The sequence below is a fragment of the Microcaecilia unicolor genome, chromosome 1 (genome assembly GCF_901765095.1).
Source record: "Microcaecilia unicolor chromosome 1, aMicUni1.1, whole genome shotgun sequence".
NCBI classification, from domain to species: domain Eukaryota; kingdom Metazoa; phylum Chordata; class Amphibia; order Gymnophiona; family Siphonopidae; genus Microcaecilia; species Microcaecilia unicolor.
In genome coordinates, this window is record NC_044031.1 from 113,540,946 (window position 1) to 113,556,083 (window position 15,138).

Sequence of the window (15,138 nt, forward strand, 5' to 3'; positions counted from 1 at the left end):
TATTATAGCACATGAAAACTAATAAATGAAATGAACAAGTATTGTAGGATAGATTAGCTTCCTGCCTTTGGTCTGCTATGGAGAGGGGAAGAAATAACTGATAAAGATGAAGGTAAAGGGATGAGGAACTGAGAGAGCCAGAGGAGCAGATAGGAAGGGCATGGTCAAGAAGGGAAGCTAACTGTATAAGGCAGTACTGACTGGGAGCTGTAATAATGCTGTCAAGATGTGGAGAAGACAGAACACAGAACTGGATATCAATCAAAAGAAAAAACACTATCCTGCTTATAATCGAACGAGAAAAACGCCCAAGTTCCGACCTAAATCGGGAGATGGACGTTTATCTCACAAAAACGAATAAAGCGGTATAATCGAAAGCCGAACTTGGACGTTTTCAACTGCACTCCGTCGCGGATGCGGACAAAGTTGATGGGGGCGTGTCGGAGGCGTGGTGAAGGCGGAACTGGGGCGTGGTTATCACCCGAACAGAGATGGGCGCCTTTCGCCGATAATGGAAAATAAGTATGCGTTTGTAGGTAGAATTTAGGGCACTTTTCCTGGACCCTGTTTTTTCACGAATAAGGCCCCAAAAAGTGCCCTAAATGACCAGATTACCACCAGAGGGAGTCGGGGATGACCTCCCCTGACTCCCCCAGTGGTCACTAACCCCCTCCCACCACAAAAAAATTATGTTTCACAACTTTTTATTTTCACCCTCAAATGTCATACCCTCCTCCCAGGCAGCAGTATGCAGGTCCCTGGAGCAGTTGTTAGGGGGTGCAGTGGACGTCAGGCAGGTGGACCCAGGTCCATCCCCCCCTACCTGTTACAATTGTGCTGCTTAATGCTTAGTCGTCCAACCCCCCCAAACCCACTGTACCCACATGTAGGTGCCCCCCTTCACCCCTTAGGGCTATAGTAATGGTGTAGACTTGTGGGCAGTGGGTTTTGAGGGGGATTTGGGGGGCTCAACACACAAGGGAAGGGTACTATGCACCTGGGAGCTCTTTTACCTTTTTTTTTGTTTTTGTAAAAGTGCCCCCTAGGGTGCCCGGTTGGTGTCCTGGCATGTGAGGGGGACCAGTGCAGTACGAATCCTGGCCCCTCCCACGAACAAATGCTTTGGATTTATTCATTTTTGAGCTGGGCGCTTTCATTTTCCATTATCGCTGAAAAACAAAAACGCCCAGCTCACACATTGTCGAATAAAACATGGACGTCTATTTTTTTGCGAAAATACGGTTCGGTCCGCCCCTTCACGGACCCGAACTCGGAGATAAACGCCCATGGAGATAGACGTTTTCGTTCGATTATGCCCCTCCATGGCACTAATCTCTTTATTTGAGTGGAGTGCATTCACTTGGTGTAATAGGAGCCAGAGAATAACAGAAGGAAGCCATTCTGGCTGGGGAAAAGGACGGAGAAGGGGACTGATACTGGAGCATAGAAGATAGAGGTTGTGAGGGCTGGAAGAGGAGGGCATGGGTTTTGAGGTGAAGAGAGGCTGAGAAAAGGAACATGGCCTGTGAGAGGGAGAACTGCACTGAGAGAAGAGAGAAGGAATTCAAGCTGGGAAAGAGGCAGCATTGGCTGGGATACAAAGAGAAAAGGGTGAGGGGTTGGCCAAAGAGAGAGAAGCAGGGGGAAGTGGTCAGGAGCTGTGTGGATCTGAAAGGGGGCTGAGAGGGGAGATATGTTCAGAAAGAACTCAGGTGGATGCAAAAGACGACTTGTGGAGAGGAGGGAGGAGATTAGCAGAAGGTAATAAGGCAAAAATGCTCACTGCTGATGGCTGAATATTGACTCCTTAGAGTTTGTACAAAATTTGAATTTTTAACCAATTTTTATATATGGGCAGAACACTTATAAGCGAGTTGTTACAAGCACAGAAGTTTGGACCATTTATTTATATAAGCTAAACTAAACCCAAGATCAGTTTGGATAATTAAACCTTTTCAGTACAAACGTTGAAGGGGTCTTTTACTAAAGCTTAGCTTGAGTTATCTGCAGCAGGGCCCATAGGAATAAAATGGGCCCTGCTGCAGATAACTCGAGCTAAGCTTTAGTAAAAGACCCCCTGAGACTTGAAAGTATTCTGTGTGCTGAGAAATTCCTGTCTCTCATTGTAGTTGATGATGCAGTGTGTAGATAAAGGACAGACGCATTCAGGCCAGCATATAAAAGGGTCAGAATCCAGTGCCAACTGCATTTTATCTTGAATGTCAAGCAAAGGGCAGGAAGCCATGGTCTCCTTCTGATAGTTCTTTTCCAGACCTTTACGTGCGCTTTTTAAAGACTGAAGTATGTGTGTGTGTATTATAATCGGAGCCATTTTATTGGTTCATAGCGCTTTTTTCTTTTCCCAAGAACACTTTTTTCTCAAGGATTTGAGCATTAAAAATTTAATTTCAGTACCAACGTAGAACTAGACATATGTCAGTCATTGACCAGTGTCGTGCACATTTCTTGCCTGCCAAAGGTTTAAGTACATGTGATTGCCACCTGTCAGGTAATGTGCTTCTTAAGATGTGGTGTAGCCGTATCCTATGATGCTCTGCAGTTTCTCCATCTTGTTTGGTCTGTAAGAAATGCAGGGTTTAAGAAAAAAAGAAAACAGAGAAGTGACTAGAATGACAGGAAGAAACTGGGGGAGGGTGGATTGGTGAACTAGAGAGTCGCTGGAATGGTAGGAAAGGGGAAAGGAGTTAAAACAGTGAAGACAAAGGAAAATAAAAATAAGTGAAAAAACCCCCAAAACAAGTCCAAGGCAGATAAAATATTCCTGATTTTTATAACCATTTTAATGGCACCTAGGAATAATGCTAATTTTTTTTGTCCTCTGCTTATACTATAAAACAAACAAGACTAACATAAACTGACAACTTCTATTAGGACTTATATAGAAATAGTGGGAGAGCAACCTAGTGCTTAAAGCAGTGGACTAAGCATCAGGAAACCATGGTTCAGATTCTTCTACTTCTAGATCCTTCTTGTGACCTTGGACAGGTTACTTTGGGGCCCTTTTACTAAGCTGTGGCAAAAAGTAGCCTTAGGGCTGTTGTCCAGTGCTGGTCAAAGTACTTACGTAAAAGTAAAAATAAATGTATATTTTAATACTTAAGGGTCCTGTTTACTAAGCTGCGTTGTAGGCACACAAACCTTTTAGCACATGCTAACGCTAGAGACACCCATAGGAACATAATGGCTGTCTCTGTTGTTAGTGTGCGCGCCTACAGTATGGATTAGTAAACAGGTCTCTAAGTAAAAGTAAAAATACAGCGAAGAACACATTTAAAAATTTACTTAAGTGAAAGTAAAAAAACATTATTGCCTGATACAATACTTTTTGAGTAAAAAGTAAATGTGCCACAACTAAAATGGATGCAACTATTAACCTTGTTTATCCCCACAACTTTATTGCTTTTCAATTCAATCCACTTTGCATTTAGTAAAATAAAATTTTTGAAAACGACTGTCAGTCATGTGAGTGCGCTTGTGAGTCATTAAGTCATTAATTCAGCACAGCTAAAAAGGTGTTCAACAACTGTATTAACAAGAAGTGGATTATTCAGTCTAATAAAAAAAAAAATTCCTTCAAATCAGGCCAGGTTGCAATATTATTGATGTCTTCTGACTGGGTCTGAAGGTTTTGATAGAGGGAACCTCTGAAACACTTGACTTCTGTATAGCAAGTAATGCTTCATTATTATTGTCATTATCATCTGCATTAGAAGTAATGCTATCCAATTTATCACTTGCATTTTCATTATCATCATCATGCTGTCCAGTTACAGAGAAGGTTTTCACAAAGTTGAAATCGATGCCTGTTGTTCTAACAATTTTTTGTATGATAGCAAACTCTGAATATCTTTGAGAACTGATGCAAGAACATCAAACGTGTGGGAATCCTACTACTACTTAACATTTCTAAAGCGCTACTAGGGTCACGCAGCGCTGTACAATTTTAACAAAGAAGGATAGTCCCTGCTCAAAGGAGCTTACAATCTAATGGACAAGTATGCAGTCAATCAATCAAGTGGGGCAGTCTAGGTTTCCTGAGTAGAGGTAAATGGTTATGTGCCGAAAGCTACAGTGAAGAGGTGGGCTTTGAGCAGGGATTTGAAGATGGGGAGGGAGGGGGCTTGGCGTATGTGCTCGGGAAGTTTATTCCAAGCATAGGGTGAGGTGAAGCAGAAGGGGCGGAGCCTGGAGTTGGCGGTGGTGGAGAAGGGTACTGAGAGGAGGGATTTGTCCTTCCGTCTTAAGGCCAGTCAAGCAGACTTCCTCTTTAAGTACACTATCATGTCAACGGATAGTCACCCCCAATGTAAAATTTTCCATGGGAAAACCAGCAGTCTGTTGTGTTAGAGACAAATGTCTGTTCACCAAGAATTGTAAACAGGTTCAGCTTCATTTTACATTACATTACAAGAAGACTTATAATCTGCCAACTCTCCAATTAGGATTCAAAGGGGCTCATTTTCAAAGCACTTGTAAGTCTAAGTGCTTTGAAAATACACCTCAAAGTGGGATCCAAAAAAAATAAAAACTGATACAATCATCAGGAATTACAAATAACAATCAAAAAGAAAAAAAAGAATATATTAAACATGTAATTATATAGATGTAAATAAATAGGTCTTCAAGGCCTTACGAAGTCTTAGAAAAGGCCGCAAAAGATGGAGTCCAACAGAAAAACAATTCCAAAACTGAACTGCTGGATAATAAAATGAGTGAGAAAAAATAGCTTTAAATCTAATTTGTGTAACGAAAGGAAAAGCTAAAATTATTTATTTATTTAATTTATATGTTACATTTGTATCCCACATTTTCCCTTCTATTTTTAGGCTTAATGTGGCTTACATAGTGCCGGAGAGGCGTTTGCAGACTCCGGTGAGAACAAATACAAAGTGATGTTGTGGTAAGATGACGTTCATGTGGCATGGCCACCTTAGGGAAACGTGCATCGGAAGAGTTGCATTTTGTCCATTATGTCCTTTAGTTTGGTTGTGTTGTAGGGATCAGGCATTTAAGTTGGATCGGTGGGATATGCCTTTTTGAACAGGTTAGTTTTTAGTGATTTCCAGAAGTTTAGATGGTCGTACGTCAATTTCAAGGCTTTTGGTTCTTATGAAGGAAAAGCTGGATGCGTAAGTTGATTTGTATTTAAGTCCTTTGTAGCTTGGGATGACTGAGGGGAGATATGATAGAGGTCTATAAAATACTGAGTGGAGTGGAAGAGGCAGACATGAATCGATTGTTTACTCTTTCCAAAAATACTAGGACTAGGGGGCATGCAGTGAAGCTACTAAGTAATAAATTTAAAACAAACCGGAGAAAATATTTCTTCACTCAACGTGTAATTAAAATCTGGAATTACAAGTCCGAAACCGAGTACTCGATTGTAGAATTTTAAAAGATTGTGAAAGATCTTCTGCACAAACACCATATAAAGACTTAAAAATCAGGCATAACGACTTAAAAACAATCCTTGCTTGACCTGGCAACCAGTTCAACTCTGACAACAGAGGAGAAGCATGATTAAACCTTGATTTGTAAAAAATTAACATGGCTGCCGAATTCTGGATCAACTGCAATTTAGACTTATACTTTGTGGTTACTCCTAAATTTAAGGAATTACAATAGTCCAGCATAGAAAGAATAGGTAATTGAACTGTTCAATTATCTATTCTTTCTATGCTGGACTATTGTAATTCTGAAATGGTCTTGTAAAAGATTACAGCAGCGGACTAATCTGAGTTGCCTAAGCTTAAAATAGGCCTTCCGAATTAAATTATTTACTTGCAGTTCCATTGACAAAGAAGAGTCCGGTAAAATATCCAACACTCTAGATTCTCTTTCAATTGGTAAAATATGTTGTCCTTCTAAAGTAATAGATTTGGTAATATTCAAATCTGATAAACCAAACCAAAGAAGCTTTGTTTTTTCTGTGTTCAATTTAAGTTGCAATTTAATAGACCACTCATCAATTTTTCTTGTGCTATCCTGAACTACAGATGAAACAGAATCAATACACTTTAAAGTGACCCAACTCATCACTGTTCTGTTTGGCTGGAGAACAGTAGCCAGTACATCAAACACAGGTAACACCACTGTTCTCATAGGCTGTATTCCCTGAACAGCAAAATTTAAGATAGTGTTTGCATGACGAGGTTTGCAATAACAAAATAGTGTTCCTGGTTTTGCTGTTTAATTTGGTTTACTGTGGAATCTTCATTTACATCTCAGTTCTGCTTTTACTTTTAACTGCAAGCATCAGATGTAACTGAGTAAAAGTAGTAAAAATTGGTGAAATTATTACTTCAGTAAAAGTAACAAATATTATCCTGTACTTCTTTACAAGTAAAAGTAACAAAACTTTTAAGTACAGTAACTAATTACATTTACTTTGTTACTATACAACACTGCTATTGTCAGTAAAAGTATTTTTACTTCATCTTGATAACAGTGATCATAATATGATCGGTTTTGATATTGGCATTGAAGGAAGTGAAACTAGGAAATCAAGTACGCTAGCGTTTAACTATAGAAAAGGTGATTACAACAAAATGAGAAAAATGGTGAAAAAAAGACTGAAAGGAGCAGCTCGCAGAGTAAAAAACTTGCATCAGGCGTGGATGCTGTTTAAAAACACCATCCTGGAGGTTCAGGACAAATATATTCCACGTATTAGAAAAAAGGGAAAAAAGACTAAACGTCAGCCGGCGTGGCTAAACAGTAAGATAAAGGAAATCATTAGAGCCAAAAAACAATCCTTCAGAAAGTGGAGAAGAGAACCAACTGAAAGTAACAGGATAGATCATAAGGAATGCCAAGCCAAATGCAAAGCGGAGATAAGGAGGGCAAAAAAGGACTTTGAGAAGAAATTAGCGTTGGAAGCAAAAATACATAGTAAAAATTTTTTTAGATACATTAAAAGCAGGAAACCGGCCAAAGAGTCGGTTGGGCCGCTGGACGAAAATGGTGTTAAAGGGGCGATCAAGGAGGACAAAGCCGTAGCGGAGAAATTAAATGAATTCTTTGCTTCGGTCTTCACCGAGGAGGATTTGGGGGGGACACCGGTGCCGGAAAGAATATTTGAAGCGGGGGAGTCGGAGAAACTAAACAAATTCTCTGTAACCTTGGAGGATGTAATGGGTCAGTTCAGCAAGCTGAAGAGTAGTAAATCACCGGGACCTGATGGTATTCATCCCAGAGTATTAATAGAACTAAAAAATGAACTTGCGGAGCTACTGTTAGAAATATGCAATCTGTCCCTAAAATCGAGTGTAGTACCGGAAGACTGGAGGGTAGCCAATGTTACTCCGATTTTTAAGAAGGGTTCCAGAGGAGATCCGGGAAATTATAGACCGGTGAGTCTGACGTCGGTGCCGGGCAAGATGGTTGAGGCTATTATTAAGAATAAAATTGCAGAGCATATACAAAAACATGGACTGATGAGACAAAGTCAGCACGGATTTAGTGAAGGGAAGTCTTGCCTCACCAATCTAATGCATTTTTTTGAGGGGGTAAGCAAACATGTGGACAATGGGGAGCCGGTTGATATTGTATATCTGGATTTTCAGAAGGCGTTTGACAAAGTGCCGCACGAAAGACTCCTGAAGAAATTGCAGAGCCATGGAATCGGAGGTAGGGTATTATTATGGATTAAGAACTGGTTGAAAGATAGGAAGCAGAGAGTAGGATTGCGTGGCCAGTATTCTCAGTGGAGGAGGGTAGTTAGTGGGGTCCCGCAGGGGTCTGTGCTGGGTCCGTTGCTTTTTAATGTATTTATAAGTGACCTAGAGATGGGAATAACTAGTGAGGTAATTAAATTCGCCGATGACACAAAATTATTCAGGGTCGTCAAGTCGCAGGAGGAATGTGAACGATTACAGGAGGACCTTGCGAGACTGGGAGAATGGGCGTGCAAGTGGCAGATGAAGTTCAATGTTGACAAGTGCAAAGTGATGCATGTGGGTAAGAGGAACCCGAATTATAGCTACGTCTTGCAAGGTTCCGCGTTAGGAGTTACGGATCAAGAAAGGGATCTGGGTGTCGTCGTCGATGATACGCTGAAACCTTCTGCTCAGTGTGCTGCTGCGGCTAGGAAAGCGAATAGAATGTTGGGTGTTATTAGGAAGGGTATGGAGTCCAGGTGTGCGGATGTTATAATGCCGTTGTATCGCTCCATGGTGCGACCGCACCTGGAGTATTGTGTTCAGTACTGGTCTCCGTATCTCAAAAAAGATATAGTAGAATTGGAAAAGGTACAGCGAAGGGAGACGAAAATGATAGTGGGGATGGGACGACTTTCCTATGAAGAGAGGCTGAGAAGGCTAGGGCTTTTCAGCTTGGAGAAGAGACGGCTGAGGGGAGATATGATAGAAGTGTATAAAATAATGAGTGGAATGGATCGGGTGGATGTGAAGCGACTGTTCACGCTATCCAAAAATACTAGGACTAGAGGGCATGAGTTGAAGCTACAGTGTGGTAAATTTAAAACGAATCGGAGAAAATGTTTCTTCACCCAACGTGTAATTAGACTCTGGAATTCGTTGCCGGAGAACGTGGTACGGGCGGTTAGCTTGACGGAGTTTAAAAAGGGGTTAGATAGATTCCTAAAGGACAAGTCCATAGACCGCTATTAAATGGACTTGGAAAAATTCCGCATTTTTAGGTATAACTTGTCTGGAATGTTTTTACGTTTGGGGAGCGTGCCAGGTGCCCTTGACCTGGATTGGCCACTGTCGGTGACAGGATGCTGGGCTAGATGGACCTTTGGTCTTTCCCAGTATGGCACTACTTATGTACTTATGTACTTATGTACTTATGCTCTGTGTTGCCAGTAGCGTGCAGCCATTAATAACAATTATCACGTGAGCACTTATCACCACCCATTATGAAGGCAGTAACGACTTCTGCAGTAATCCTGCGCTATCCAGTTAGCTGTGTTAACTGATTAGCGCTGACATGCCTCCTCCCCCTGAAAAGTAGAAAAGAGTTTTAGTGTGTGGATTAGCATGTGCTGAAATGGCACGTACTGCAGCATGCCTGAGCACATCCCATGGCACACCATTTTAAACTGCCATAGGCATGCGTTAGAGCCTAACATAGACCCCTTTACTCTCTATTTTTGCAGGTACTAACTTACAAGCATAGGGCCTCATTTAGCTGCAGCAAAAGGGGACCTGCACTAATATTGGCATGTGTTTGACGCATGCCGAGGCCCCTTTTTACCGCAGCGGGTAAAAGGCAGGTTTCCCTTTTCTTAAAGAAATGGCCATTCGGCAAGCAAACCACTTGCCGTGTGGCCATTTTGGGGGAGGGAGAAGGAGGGAGCCCTTACCGCCACCCATTAAGGTGGCGGTAAGGGCTCTCGTACTAACCCGGCAGTAACCGGGCAGTGATTACCACCAGGTGCACACCGGTGCTACAAAAGAATTGAAATATTTTTGCAGTGCAGGAAATGGCGTGCACTGGGGGAGGGAACTACCATCAGGCTGCTGCGGTAGCGCAGCGGTACTTCCCTTTTAGCACTGGACTTACTGCCGCTTTGTAAAAGGGCCCCTTAGTAATGTGCATCACCACGTTAATGTTATTTAAAGTATGTTAAATTGTGCAAACCATTAGAAAATGAGGCTGACAGACATTAAGCCCTCCTGAGCAGGGAAATACTGCAAATGAAATGTAGCTTGTCTTATATTTAGTTTTGGAAAGGTGAGTACTGTAAATGAAGTCCATATTTATTTGACATTTTATATCCCAAATTTTCTCAAAACAAATTCAAGTTCAATGTGGGTCACATTGTAACAGAAACAATTGAATAACCGGTTTCAGTTAGAGAGAACATTTGGTATCAAACTCCAGATAACATCATTTAAACAAAGTACACGGAAAATATTATGATGACCAGAATAAAATGTGAAGGGACCATAGAATTTATAACCTGTAGGTTAGATGTTGGATTGGTTGCTACTGTCATTGATAATCAATCTTATCAGTTGTTTTTTTAGCAATTTGCGAAATATGAGATAATCATCAATGTGACCTAATTGTTTAGGTACAGACTTCCATCTCTTAGTACATTGTGATACACTTTTTTTCTTTGTTCATGCACTAATGTTGCCAGTAGCATGCAGCCATTAATGACAATCCAGTATTATGAATTGTTTTATATTTGATTTTGTTACATTGAGGGAAGTATAAGACAAAGAGGTCTCTGGAGGATTTCTTAGTGTTATGTATTGGCAACTCGATGAGGTTCAGCATATAAAATGGAGATAGGCCATAGATTATCTGATAGACGAATACACATAATTTGAACTTGACACTTGCATGTATTGGAAGCCAATGTAATTTAAGCAGAAGTGGGGTCGCTTTGGAGTATCGGGGAACTCTTAAGTACAAAGTGAACTGCCGTGTTCTGGGTAGTTTGTAATTTTCTTATTAATATAAAAATCAACACACATTTTAGGTGACACCTTTTTTCAGGGGTATAAGAAATTTGTGACCAACTTTCAAAACAATGTGCTCTTTTACAAAGCTGTGGTAAGCACTAACGTGTGCTTACCACAGCAAACTATGGTTTAATGTGGGGCTCGCTGAGGAGTCCCACGGTAATTTTGCCATGTGTGCGTGCTACCCACACGCTAATAAGGTCAATTTATTTTTTGGTGCGGGGGCATGTCTGGAAGGGTGGAGAGCGGGGTATTTGTGTTGTGCTAATTGGTTAGCGCTGCTACAGTGCTGTGTGCTAACCGATTAGTGTGTGCTTATCATGTGAGCCCTTACTGCCTACATAATAGTTGGCGGTAAGGCTTGCATGCTAATCTGTTTTAATGACCACATGTTACTAGGAAAATTAGCACATAGCTATTAATTCCAAAAATAGGAAATTCGGCCATTTTACCCCAGCTGTCTTAATGTACGGGACAGATCCATGTAATGAGTCTAAGGCTACTTTTTACTGCTGTTTGGTAAAAGAACCCCTTTGAATGTTAAATACGGGTTGTATTATAGTGATGGTAGGGTGTAGTTACCAATCTGTAAAGCACTGAGGGGGGTCTTTTACTAAAGCTTATCTCGAGTTATCTGCAGCAGGGCCCATTTTATTCCTATGGGCCCTGCTGCAGATAACTGGAGATAAGCTTTAGTAAAAGACTCCCTGAAACACAGAAGAGTGAAAGGTTGGAAACAGGAGCGGAGCTGGGTTGACGGCGCTGGGGGAGCAAAAGTGGCGCGAGAGCGGACTTCCGACGGTGCCAGCGCACATTTTCAATGCAACACGTTGAGAAAAAAATAGGCGCTGGTGCTGACAGAACTCCGTTTGGGGGAGCAGCCGCTCCCCTGGCACCCCCCATAGCTACACCACTGGTTGGAAGGCACAGTAATATGTTTACTTGGAGTTGAGAAAGGAGACAGGAGTAGGCATGTTTACCTACAGAAATGGTGAGCAGTTTTCAAATAGCCTATTATAATGAAGGCAGTTTCCAAATGCCATTTTCCCAGGTAAAAAAAGCTACTTTAAAAATTCCCCTCCACCCCACTGAAGTTGCTGCCTTTGCATCCTGTGCTTCCAAATGCAATTAGAACATAAAAACATAAGTTGCCATACTGGGACAGACAAAAGGTCTATGAAGCCCAGCATCCTGTTTCCAACAGTGGCCAATCCTGGTCACAAGTACCTGTCAAGATCCCAGAACAGTGAAACAGATTTTATGCTGCCTATACTAGACATAAACAGTGGATTTTCCCAAGTCCATCTTAATAATGGCTTATGGACTTTTAGGAAATTATCCAAACCTTCTTAAAACCCTGCTAAGCTAACTGCTTTTACCACATTCTCTACCAACAAATTCCAGAGTTTAATTACACGTTGGGTGAAGAAATATTTTCTCCGGTTTGTTTTAAAAATTTACTACTTAGTAGCTTCATTGCATGCCCTCTAGTCCTAGTGTTTTTGGAAAGAGTAAACAAGTGATCTGCATGTAGGCTTTCCTGGGACTTAGCTTAAATGGAGTGGAAGCAGCATTGTGATTTATACATGTATTTTAATAAAATATGCACACGAACATACACACACACACACACACACACACACACACATATATCTACACCTCTTTTTGTGTTTGGGCATTTGCGTGCTATTTGGGGCTGGTTCTGGAATCCTGTTTTTATAAAAGCATATAGACTTCTCTATTGTTTGTAGAAAATAGGCTTTATATAGATGCCATTTTGCACTTGGGTATCCTCTCTTTATCCTCTTTGAGGGTAACTTGTTAAAACCATGCCTGATGTATAAAGACAGTATATACACCTATGTACTTATACAAAATTTCATTCCTGAAAATTTGCACAAAGTTACAGCTTATGATTTCTGAATAAAATTCTGGTAATCTACTGTTCATTTTTCTAACTTGTTCCTACTTACCAGTTTTAAGGGAAAAAATACCACCAAGGACATTGAAATCTGTTAAAAGCTTTGCTGCTGCTGTTTCTTGTGTGGAGATGTGTTTTCAAGCTATGAATAAATCTTTGCTGCTGTGAGAGTGAAAATATGAGTCAGATGAAGCTGAATTTAGTTAGCTCCGCGTCATAATTTGATGAGAGAGTGCATTATTAGCTATTTGGCTTGAACTTTTCCCTTTAGGGTTATAGTGTTAAAAGAGAGAACTAGGATACTAAAGTAGGCTAACATTGACCATTAGCGCATGTGTGAGGGAGTGAGTGGTATAGCGGCAGGTGTCACTAAGAACACTCCCTCACTGAGAGGCGTCAAATTGGCACTACCGCCCAGCTACCGTGTGCCCCAGCCGGTAATTCCAATTTTGTGCACGTCCAAAACACATAGTAGAAAATATTTTCTATTTTCTACCGCAGGGCCCTTACCCGGCGGTAATTGGCAGTTGGCGCGTTCTGCACGCTTACCACCCAGTTAGCGTGTGAGACCTTACCGCTAAGACAGTGAGTGGCGTTACGGTCTCAGGCTGAAAATGGACGTGTGCTGGTTTTCATTTTGCCGCACATCCATTTTCCGGCTCATTAAAAAGTCCCGTTTTTTCCCGGCACACTCATGAAATGGACCCGCACATGTCCAAAACATTCGCCAATACCTGCGCACACCGTTTTTGGGTGCGCCTTAGTAAAAAGGCCCCTGAGGTAAGGTTGCAAGTAAGCCACCTTATGGCAGGTGGCTCTAAACCTGCTATGTCAGAGGCTGAGTAAGAGGGGAAGGCCTTAGACCGCGAGGTGGTTAAATGCCTTGGAGAGAGAAAGAGAGAGAGGTATCTCCTAGAGGGAAGCTACAAGGGAAGGGAACCATTCCTAAAGTGTGGCTGAGCTGCTGTACTATAGGGGATAGTCCCAGGGAAGTGGAGAGTGGCCCTAGCTCAGAGGTTTGCACCCTGTAGAAGCCAAGGGAGTGTATGAAAGAGAAACTGAAGAGGTGAAAGAGTGCCTTTATTTATCTGTGAAGAACCATGTCCTGAGTGTTCTAGTTGGAGCCAGGCCTGGACTAATGAGTAACTGGAACGGTATTGAAGAAGCTAGGTTTGTTAAGAGAGAAGGAAGTAATAGTGATTATAGCCAAGGAGAAAGTGAAACTGTGAGAAGAACAGACTCTTTAATTATTTTTCACCAATAAAGTTTTCTTTCACTTTATACTTAACTCTGTGAGGTTTCCATGCCTGTCCATCGATCACGTTATCACAGCGTGTTAGTTAACTTAGATTAACATGAGTTGTTAATGACATTTGAGTTTTATGTCAGTTTACTAGTATTAAAGTTGGTATCTTTAATCCAGGCTTTAATGCAGCATTTTAAGGGCTAGATTTACTAAATTGTGTTCCATGATAGTGGGTGCTAACACATTAATATACATTATTTACAGTAGGTCCTCTTTTATACAGTTTAGCGGTTAGTGTATCTGGGTTTAAAAAAGGTTTGGACAAGTTTCTGGAAAACAAGTCCATAGTCTCCTATTGAGCTAGACATGGGGAAGCCACTGCTTGCCTTGGGATTGGTAGCGTGGAATGTTGCTACTATTTGGGTTTCTGCTCGGTACTTATGATCTGGATTGGCCACTGATGGAAACAGGCACTGGGCTAGATGGACCATTGGTCTTACCCAGTATGACTATTATGTTCTTATGAGAAGAACGGGGGGAAGTGCTGGACTCTGGGAGGTGAGGCGGAGTAGAGGGAGGGAGGGAGAGAGAGAGAGAGACGAGACCAGGGAATCAGGGAAGAGAGAGGGAGAGATGCTAAACTGGGGGAGGGGGAGGCAGTAACTGGTGTAATAATTTGGCTAATAATTTAACTTGAGAATTCTACTACTCTAAGGGCCCTGTTTACTTAGCCGTGTTGTAGGCTCTCTATCATTTTAAACACATGCTAAAAATTAGTGCGTGCTAATGCTTGAGACACCCATATATTCCTAATGCTAACACACCTTAGTAAAACAGGGCCCTAAGAGTTGGATGGTGTCTCTGAATTAGTATAATAATGGAATTAGAGATTAAGGCATTTATTATGGAAAGGTTTTTGAAATTTTTAGTATGGTTAATTTTAACAGGGGATTGGAGTTTCTTTTTCTGTAATGCAACTTCTATTGTTTTTAATCCAAGGATCTCTGCCAATTCTAGACAACAGATATTTTTTTAATAGATATTTGGTAGACTGTTCCTCATCTCAGTCACATATAAAAGTTCAAATAGGACGTCGTCCTCTTCATGGTACCAGAGTAAACTCTTATCCATGAGCCCTTGTTCTACTACATTAAAATATCTTTCTAGGCAGGAACAGTTGAGGTCCTATTTACCTATTTGTTGTTGCTCCGTTAATGCGAGGTCGGCAGGAAGCAAGGCACATATTATTAAGGACTGGATTGTGGAAAGCCAGTTAGGATGTTTTTCGATAACAGAGACCTGGTTAACTTCTGTAGCAGACCCATCAGTTAATGACATTTGTCCACCAGATTACAAAATTAAATTAGTTTGTAGGGAAAGGAAGAAAGGTGGTGGTACAGCTTTTATCTATAAGAATTCTTTTGAAGTAGATGGCTCCAGGGAAGTGGAATAGTATCCAGGATAAATTTATGATTTTGTATTTTGGAATTCTTTACATTCTAAATTTAATC